The sequence below is a fragment of the Corvus moneduloides genome, chromosome 5, assembly GCF_009650955.1.
Source record: "Corvus moneduloides isolate bCorMon1 chromosome 5, bCorMon1.pri, whole genome shotgun sequence".
Classification (NCBI taxonomy): Eukaryota; Metazoa; Chordata; class Aves; order Passeriformes; family Corvidae; genus Corvus; species Corvus moneduloides.
Window position 1 is genome coordinate 25,915,205 of NC_045480.1, and position 9,347 is coordinate 25,924,551.

Genomic DNA, 9,347 nt, shown 5'->3' on the forward strand with positions numbered 1-9,347 from the left:
ATGGTTATCAGTTTAGCAAAGGTTTCTGACTGTTCTTAACAATTCCTTTATTCTTTGGAAGGATGAATTTAAATTTAGCATACTAGTTCTTAGACATAAGAAATGACACCATAAAATCTGACAAAAATGACTCAACTGTCATTGCAGAAAGTCACTGCAGTCTAAAGGGATTTTTACATCCTTTGGGAGCAGCATCACAGAACGGTTTCAGGACAGGACACAGACAAAATAGCCTTTCTTTTCTCTCTCCTTTCAATCTCCCTGTTTTTTGTTAAAAAACCCCCACTGTCTCAGTACCATGCATAACTAATATATATATTGATAATGTTGAGGGTAAACTCAAGGTTTGTCAGTTCAGTTTGCAGGCTTGCAGTCTAACTGCTGAGTAGTTCACCTTGGGCCAGCAAGATACATACATTGAACATAAATTAAAGATATATCATAAGTGCTGATAGGAGTTGAGGAGACTCTTCAGGGTTTTTTCCTAGTATTTTTTCATTTGTTAATGGTCTACTTATACAACAGTAAGAAGCAAGAAAGTAGCTGATGAGAAAGAAACACTGTGCAAGCAGGAGACAACTAAGACAACCCTTGTCTCTGTAGAAATCTTCTCTTGAAATATCATTTTGCCTTGTTAGCTAAGACTTTCATTTTAGTAAATCAAGAAAATTGGAGAAAAAGAGTTATTCAGACGAGCATGTGATACGTGCATATTAGCCAAAGAGTGATAGACAGTTTCATAAGCAGAAAAAGAAAAAAACATTTAGGAAAATTGTAGCACCATTAATTCATGAAAAGGTTATTGTTTTTGAATGTGCTCCTCCTTGTTCAAAGGTCTGATAGCTGCAATTATTTAAAACAACAGTAATTATGTTCCACACAAATTGACACAGATAGTGAACATGTTGATAAAGTAGGTGGCATCATTCTGTCATAGGGTTAGGCATTCTCTACCTGGTAAATTAGAAATACATTTGTTTCTACAGCAAGATCAAAATTTTAGCTGCTGTTATACCTGTTTCTCTGAATTTCAAGTATGTAAGAATATGAAGTCTAAACTGCAATAAACAGAGTTATCTTGGCTAGATCATTCTTATACATATTGCCTGCATTGGGAAGATGACACTTTTTGAATGCTACTAACAAGGCAGCTAGTAAGTCACCCTCTTAGCTGTAAAATAGTTTATATGACCAGCACTTGTCTATTTGCATATGAAAGGCAAAAATCAACAATTAAAATAACCTCCAGAAGATCAATTATTAAATCATTGCAGTTCTACATATAAGTTGACATATCACATTAGCTTTTCCTTGTTAGAGCATTATGCAAAGCATAACCATTTCTCTCCAACACATTCTTCTGTGAGGCAAATGAACAAATTGTGTATTTTAAACACTTCTGCTCTATTTAAAATAGAAAGTGGGTCACTGGGTTTCCAGATAATTTAATTTAATTCTCTATTGTCCTGTATGTCTTGTTATCAAGACAAGCATTAGATGCTACTAAATCAAACACTGCTGTTTAATCACAGGGGGCAGCAAGCAGGCAACTGCACTGCAGAGCAGGTGGCTGGGGACAGCAAAAGCTGCTCACACCTCGAACGGCCCCACAGACAGGCTGGCAGAGTAACACAGCATGAAGACCCTTTTCCTTCCTGCCTGCCCTGGTGGAAGGACTGTTAGCACCGCTAATCGCCGCAGCTAAGGTCACCCACTTCACATACCAGCAAGGTCACCCATTTCAAACACTCCTCTGCCAGTGGGTTGAGAGTCTCAGCTGCTGAGGGATGGGCTGACCTCCTCCTCTGTGCTTCTCCTACCCACTGAGACAGTGACTTCCTCAGTGGGGCAGTAACAAAGGCTGGTAGCATCATAGTTAGCTCACAATAAGACCAGTAATTTTTGAAAAATTAGGTAACTTCCACATCTGCAAATTCTCAGTCTGGGTGCTTGTGAAGTCTGAAGCAATGGTGAATCAAGCTGCAGATCCCCTTTCTCCTCACATGCTTTTTCATCAACAAACATCTTGTGGGGGAAAATGGGACGGGGTATCACCCTAAAAAACCTCAGAGAGCAGAAATCAGCAGGAATGGGTTTTGCTCCAGTTAGGGCCATCCTCATTAAAATCAGGTGAATCTTCTCAGCTTATTCCCATACCCAGGGGCCAGGAGGAAGGGACATCCAGCTTCAGGGTAGGACAGTTTATCAGGAAATCATATGACACTGATAAACCCAATATATTTGAAAATCTATAATCTCAGCAATGCTAATAAAGAGCACAAAATTGTCTCTGCAAAAGTTCACAGAGAGCAACTTCTTGAAATGGAACACTCTATATTCAAATTGAAAAAACAAACCAGCTAAAATACATAAGTAATCTAATGCTAGTAACAATAAAGTGGAGTGAAAGCGGATTTGACTAGAACATGTCCTGTGGGTATGTTTACTTCTCTTGTAAACAGAAGAGTCAGGTCTCAGGAACTGTAAGGTAGGCAAACCCAGTGAGCACCTACCAGTGGTGCTGGTACAGCAAGACACCAAGGTGACTGTACCACAGAGCAGCAGCTGCATTGCAAGCAGACCCCAGCACAGGAACAAGCATCTCAGGATCCTTCTCAATTTATCATCTCCTCACTAGAGATTTTAAACATGGAGAGCAGCAAAAAACTGAGACCCTTACACGGACTTCTACCATTTGAGGTGCAGAAGGATAGAAACAGAACAGTGCTAAAGCAACTCCGCTCCTGTAACGTGCTAGATAGGGTTATAAAAATGGGAATGATACTGAGTATACAACTGAATATAGCCATTATTTGCTAAATGAGAAGTCTAAGATAAAGAATTTAGTTTTCTATTCAGAACTGAAATCCTCACTAGCACTAATATTTGCTGGAGTATCTATTTTTGCTAGAAAATGCTATACCAATATTAGACTAATTTAATTAAATTCCACAGTATTAGATTAACCTGCTCCAACCTCCAGAAAAAGAAGAAAAAAAAAAAAAAAAAGGAAAAATCAGTGAGAAGGAATTTAGATTTAAAATTTACTGGGGGGTTGTTTGGGGTTGGGGATTCTTTTTTGTTTTTCTTTTTGGTTTTGGGTTTAGTTTTTTTGCATAGATGCATACATCTTTATACAAAACCAGTAGAAAAGGCAACATAGAGTTTACCAGAACTCTGTATTTGATTGTTCTTGAGCTTATTGCCATCTGGGTGTTCTGCAAGGTCATGTTTCTGTAATGTCAACACAGTGCAAAACAGTGATAAATTGGGCAGCTATTAAGCTATATTGCAGGATCTTATGCCCTCTATTTTTGGCAATCTGGAATATAACAGGAGGCTATGTACAATTGTCATGGGTTAGCAAAGCAAAACAATATTATAAAACTTAGGCAGGTCTAGTACAGAGCTGCTGGTATAATAAAGATAGCTTCATCCCTCTACTTTTTCAACAGCTAAAAGGAGGAGAAAAATACTAACAAAAAAGCCATGAAGTCCATTCATGCTTGGCTGGACTCAAAATTGGCTACTGTCGTTCCCATATTGACTCAACACCTTCACACAATGCTCTTGGTTAAGCCTCAGCTTGTGAATATGTAGTTGACTTCATACATATGCAGTATTTTTCTAAATGGTTTTATTTTTATGGCAGAAAAATTTTACAGAATCTTCAAAGCTTGTTTTTCCTTCATTGGTCCTTTTGTGAAATATCCTTTTACTTTCATCAGGGTTTAATAGCAATTAAAGTTCTGTTTCAAATAAGTGCAAACAACTTTACCTTCTACACAGAGGTCTATCAACTATCCAAACTGTCTTTTTAATTTAATTAATTAATTTAAAGGATCCTAACACCTATATAGTAAATAAAAAGGTATTTTTCTTTACCGTTAGCAGTCTTTCAAAAGACAGCTCCTGCTGTAAGGAAACTGCTTGGTCACTACTGGACTGTCAGTCCAAGTGACCATAGATATTCTCTCCTCAGATTTTTTTTTTTTACATCAGACCACAGCTGGAGTGTTCGCTTAAACCAATACACTATTTATACACTATCTCACTGTTCAAACACAACGTTGAAAGTGAGTTTTCTGGTGGTTTATGTTAAGACAAATAACATTTGCACCTATGCATCCCAGGAGATTCGGCTAAAGGATTTAGAGATGGCTTCTCCGCCTTAAGGAGAGTATCTGAGATGAAAATTCCATTACCTTCCAATTGTGTTTTTCCTTAAAATTTGGAGATTCTAGACAAGAAACTACTTTAGGTCAGAAAAATCTTTTTCTCCTCTGTTGGAAGGGTTTAAACGAGAGTTGTAGTCACCTCTAGAGAAGGCAGAGGTTAAACTCTGCTTCACCTCACATGCAGATCATGGTGAAGCTCAAATCAGTAGCATAGCTTTTGTTTAAACAACAGAGCCTCTAATTTCCCTATAAAGGAAAACTAAGGAAAATTTTGTGACCTAGTTACAGCTGCTGCATGAATTTTGTAGCCATTCTGACTTAGAATATCCCCACCAGAGCAAGGATATTCTTCATTGCTGTTCTTAATATGGCTGCCTTACTAGATCTCATCTTAATCCCCCTTAAAAATCCTGACTAATTTAATCCAGATTCTCAGGAAGCCATGAATAGCGCAATCTCAGGAAGAAAGCCAAGTGCTCAGAATGGAGGTGCATCGGCAAAACTGAGAGAAGAAACTCGTGTAGCTGGGAAGGTAGATGTGCGTTTATCCATCAGGATAGTCCTGTATCCTTCTGAGCAATATAACATGACTGTATACTTCAACCAAATGTCTTGGTTTCAGCCAGGACAGGGTTAATCTTTGCAGTATCCACGAGGGGGCATGACCAGGAGCCAGAGGTTGATCTATACCACCTCATGTTATTTCTGAGGATGGGGGGAAGGGAGTCTCTTCCAGGGAGAAAGAGTCCCTTCCAGTCGAGTAAGCCTGGTGGGTAACGCTGATTCCAAGCAATCACATGGGAGTCGTTGGCCTATCTTGGACACTTTGTTATCAGTATTGGTGCTCTTACTGTTCACTTTCTTATCTCATTGCTGTTTCCAATAATTGTTCTTATCTCAACCCATGATTTTCACTTTTGTGCTACCAATTCTCCTCTCTATCTCGCTACAGGGAGAGAGGGAGAGTGAATGAGAAATGCATGGTTTGAAAAGTCTCAGTGGAAGCATTAAATTGGACAGTATCAATCCTGAGCCATGACACCAAATTAAAGGTGTCAAAGGGTATGAAAAGAGATTGAGGGTAGTGTACATTAAAAAAATACAATTTCAGATGGAATTCTAAAACTGCCCATTGCAGCTTATTTGACTAATTTTAATCAGCTTGGAATTTCAGGAGCAATAAATGACCAATTTCATGATAGTCTTATTATTTCAAGTCTGAAAAACATATTTACCAAGTATAGAAAACAACAGATTTTTATTCTTAGTCTGATTTTAGGGGAATGTTGCTTTCCCAAGGTATAAACTAATCAAAAGGAGATCAGAGTATTGCTTCTCTGGAACAAGAAAAGTATGAAAATCTTTTGGCTTTTCCCAGTTAGTCTCCTGTACAATTTACATCTGCTCAATGTGAGGACAAATAAACTTCAAACTGTAGTGTAATAGTGTTCGAAATCCATTTGACATTTCTTCATACACAGTGGAGAAAGAAACCAAATCTATGTATTTCAAGGAAGAAGTAAATAAATAAAAATACTGTTATTTACAGGCTATTTGTCTGTTTTTGTTGAATTCAGGCAAGTTTAAAGAAAGCCAGTCTACCTTTTGGCTTCCACATACAGTGATCTTAAGAACAATAATTGAATTGGAATTATGAAAAAAAGAATGAAAAGTTATCAAACTTTTCATGAAAGTGAACCAAACCAATCATCAGTCAGTCACCTTCTTCTTCACCTGCTATCGAATCTCCAAAATATTAGATACTAATTATATTATCAGTCAGGTGTCATCTTTCAGCCTTAATCTGATGGGGCCACACAAGCAGAGCTTCTGCATATATAAGAAAGCTATTAACCACCCTGACTACACCAGTGGTCTTACTCTGCATTAGCTATGTTTCAAATACATCTTTCCTCAATATAGGTGTCCAAAATCAGACGATCATTCCCCAAGAGGAAGTGTGACCATGTTCTTATACCTAAATGCATTTTAGAATGTAATAGAATTAAGAGAGCCAAGCATTTGCATAATATGCATATTAAAGCTCTGAAAAGTCGTTATATCAGCTGGACCCCACAATGTTGCCTCTGTACCCAGTTAATAAAGTACAGCTTGGCGCAGCATATTCTCACTCCAGGCTGGGTTCCACTGGTACAAATATTTACCAGTCCTGGATTTGTTTGCAATTATCACATTGCATCAATTAATCAATTAATGCCATGCCTAGAATAGCAGGTGGTAGACACTCCTTTCTTATCTACTGTCATTATTGAATTTTAAGGTTTGGCTCCACAAGTGTCTTTCTTGGAACTGAAGAAACAGGTCCCCTGAACCCTGGAAGAACTTGCCCTACTAGTCAAACATCAGAATAAAAAAACGACATGAACAAATCAACTGAAGATCAGGAGATTATTTTAATGATTGCAGAGATACTGAGCCTTCAGTCTATGTAACTAAAATAAATGAGATAAAACCTCTTAGGGAATGTGTATGTCTGGAACTAAGCATGATTTTTTAGGAGATGTCTCATAGTGACAGTTCAGCTGCTGAACACAGAAATTCCACAGTGAGGTTGAATTTGAATTTTTGTATTCTTTAGAGAGCCTTAATGTAAATAAAAAACATTTTAAAGTTCCTGGGAACAGAGGCTAGAATCTCTTCGTGGATGATGCTGACGCAACAAAAATTGGTTGATACCACAGCAATAGGAGTCTATGAGCCTGTTATGAGCCTTTTGTCTTGATAGTTGCTCAAGCAATTACTTGGTAGCACTGAAGACGAGATTAACCAAACTAAATTAGAAAAACACTCATATATTTTACTTCCATTCATCACCAATAATTGCCAGTTAAATCTAAATTTGTTCACATTCTGGATGATAAAGTAAAAATGTCCTTAGTGGAAGTATTTGACTACTTATCAACTCAGAGCGAAAATTGGGCTATTTATGGAATGTTAATGCTCAGACCATCTGAAAAGCACATATTAATCTTTTAGATATTAAGATTTACACTGTTTTACAAAAATGTGTTAAGTCTAAAAAGAAAAAAAAATCTGCAAATGGAAATGCCTACTAAATATGTAACAGCTTTTCATGCTAAACTGATCAAAAAAGAGAAAAAAAGTAGTACAGTATATGAGCTAACACTAAGTAAGGAGACAAGACCTTTGAATATAATTCTGCAATACTTTATTTTTAAAAGTTAGGGTTACACAATGAGCAAATATCAATTTGCAGTCAATACACAGCACGTGACGTGACCTGGAGATAAATAAGTTGTAAGGCTATAAACACTGAAAAGCTCAGTAGTGGTCTAGCCAGGAACAGGAAAAAGTGAAGCTCACATCACTTATTGTCACAGCATAGCTTTGATCACGCTGTGATCAATCCAAACGTGGTATGATTTCCGTGACACAGATGAAGGGAACAGCTACAAACCCAGGAACAGTTGGAGGTTGCTGACTGGAGTCCAAGGCCTTCTCCAGGCACCTCAAAGCTGGGTGCCCTTATTTAAGAGGTGTGCCTGCCTGCTCTGTCAGCAGGTTGGATATTCTCTAGTTGCTTTTGAGTGGCAGTGCATCCAGCCTAAAGAAATCCCGCCTTTCAGATTACTGATTATCCTAGCATCAGCAATGCATTACCTAGAGCTACACAGCCCCAGCTGAGAGTTGGCTGGTGTTTTAGGTGTTTTCACTTGCATTCTGATTCCAAGGCCAAAAAACCCCAGTCTAATAGCCAGCAGCTATTTTTAGCCACAAAGCCATTACTCTGCAGGCAAGCTCCACGGCAACCTGAATACCTGAATTTTAATGAAGGCATTGTAGCTCCCTTATCTCAACGAATACCACCCCCCCCAGACAACGATGAGCCTGAAGAGACACCTGAAGAGACAAAGCTTGCGTCTGCTTGAAAACACTAAGTAGATATACCAAGGGCCAAACTATACTTTTCTTTCCTGTCTGGCATCCATAAAATTTTAACATTGTGTAACTGCACAGTGCCACAGCTTTAACACAGGTGGCAACTTACCCAAAGCCCTGTGGCACTTGAGGGAATTCCCCTGAGACAGGACAGATCTACTGAAAGTATTTAATCTAGACTTCCCTCATCCCAATGGTGTGACTGAACTCCTACATGCAAACAAACTTCTTTTCCCAGTACAGGCTTCTACCACATTATTGCAAGGGACCCCATCCTATCCATTAGGTGAACCCTCAAAATGCCTGGATTTTCGGTTTTGTACATAAACTTATGCCTAGATGGTGTTTGGTAGGATGCTGTAAGGGAAATTGCCCTTCAGATGGATCAGAAGCTGATCTGCCAAGTCTAAGCAGTGATAAATCAGGCAGATACACAAGTGTAACAATCTAGATTGAGCACCTCACTGATGTGAGCTATCTAGAGTCAGTTTACAGTGCTGGGGTTGTGGTAGGAACTCTTGCAGACTTGTTTGCCATCCTTAGGATATCAACTGTATCTGCCCTTGGTTATGTGCTTTTATTAATCAGCTTTCCTCTGCAGTACAGATCAGATCATATTCCTTTCCAGTGGCAGATACAGTAGTCTTAGATATATAGGAGAAATGAGACCTTTAATGCCCAGTGCTGGATGTGACAGTTTCATGGAACCATAGAAAGGTTTGGGTTGGAAGGGACCTTAAAGATCGCCTAGTTCCAACACCCCTGCCACGGGAAGGGACACTTTCCTCTAGACCAGGTTGCTCAAAGCATCATCCAGCCTGACTTTGGATGCTTCCAGGGGTGGTTCATCCACAACTCTGGGAAAACTGTTCCAGCCTCACTACCCTCTGGGTAAAGAATTTCTTTCTAACACTAATCTAAATAGTCCCTCCTTCAGTTTGAAGCCATTCCCTCTTGTCCCATCACTACATGCCCTTGCAAAATGTCCCTCTCCAGCTCTCTTGTAGCCACTTTAGGTACTGGAAGGCTGCTATAGGGTCTCCCAAGAGTCTTCTCTTCTCCAGGATGAAAAACCCCAACTCTCTCAGCCTGTCCTTATAGGAGAAGAAGTATTCCAGTCCTCTAAGCATCTTCATGGCCGTATTACGTACTCACTCCAGCAGGTCCACAACTTTCTTACATTAGGTGTTCCAGAGCTGAATGTGGGGTCTCACGAGAGTGGAATAGAGGAGCAGAATGACCTCCCTT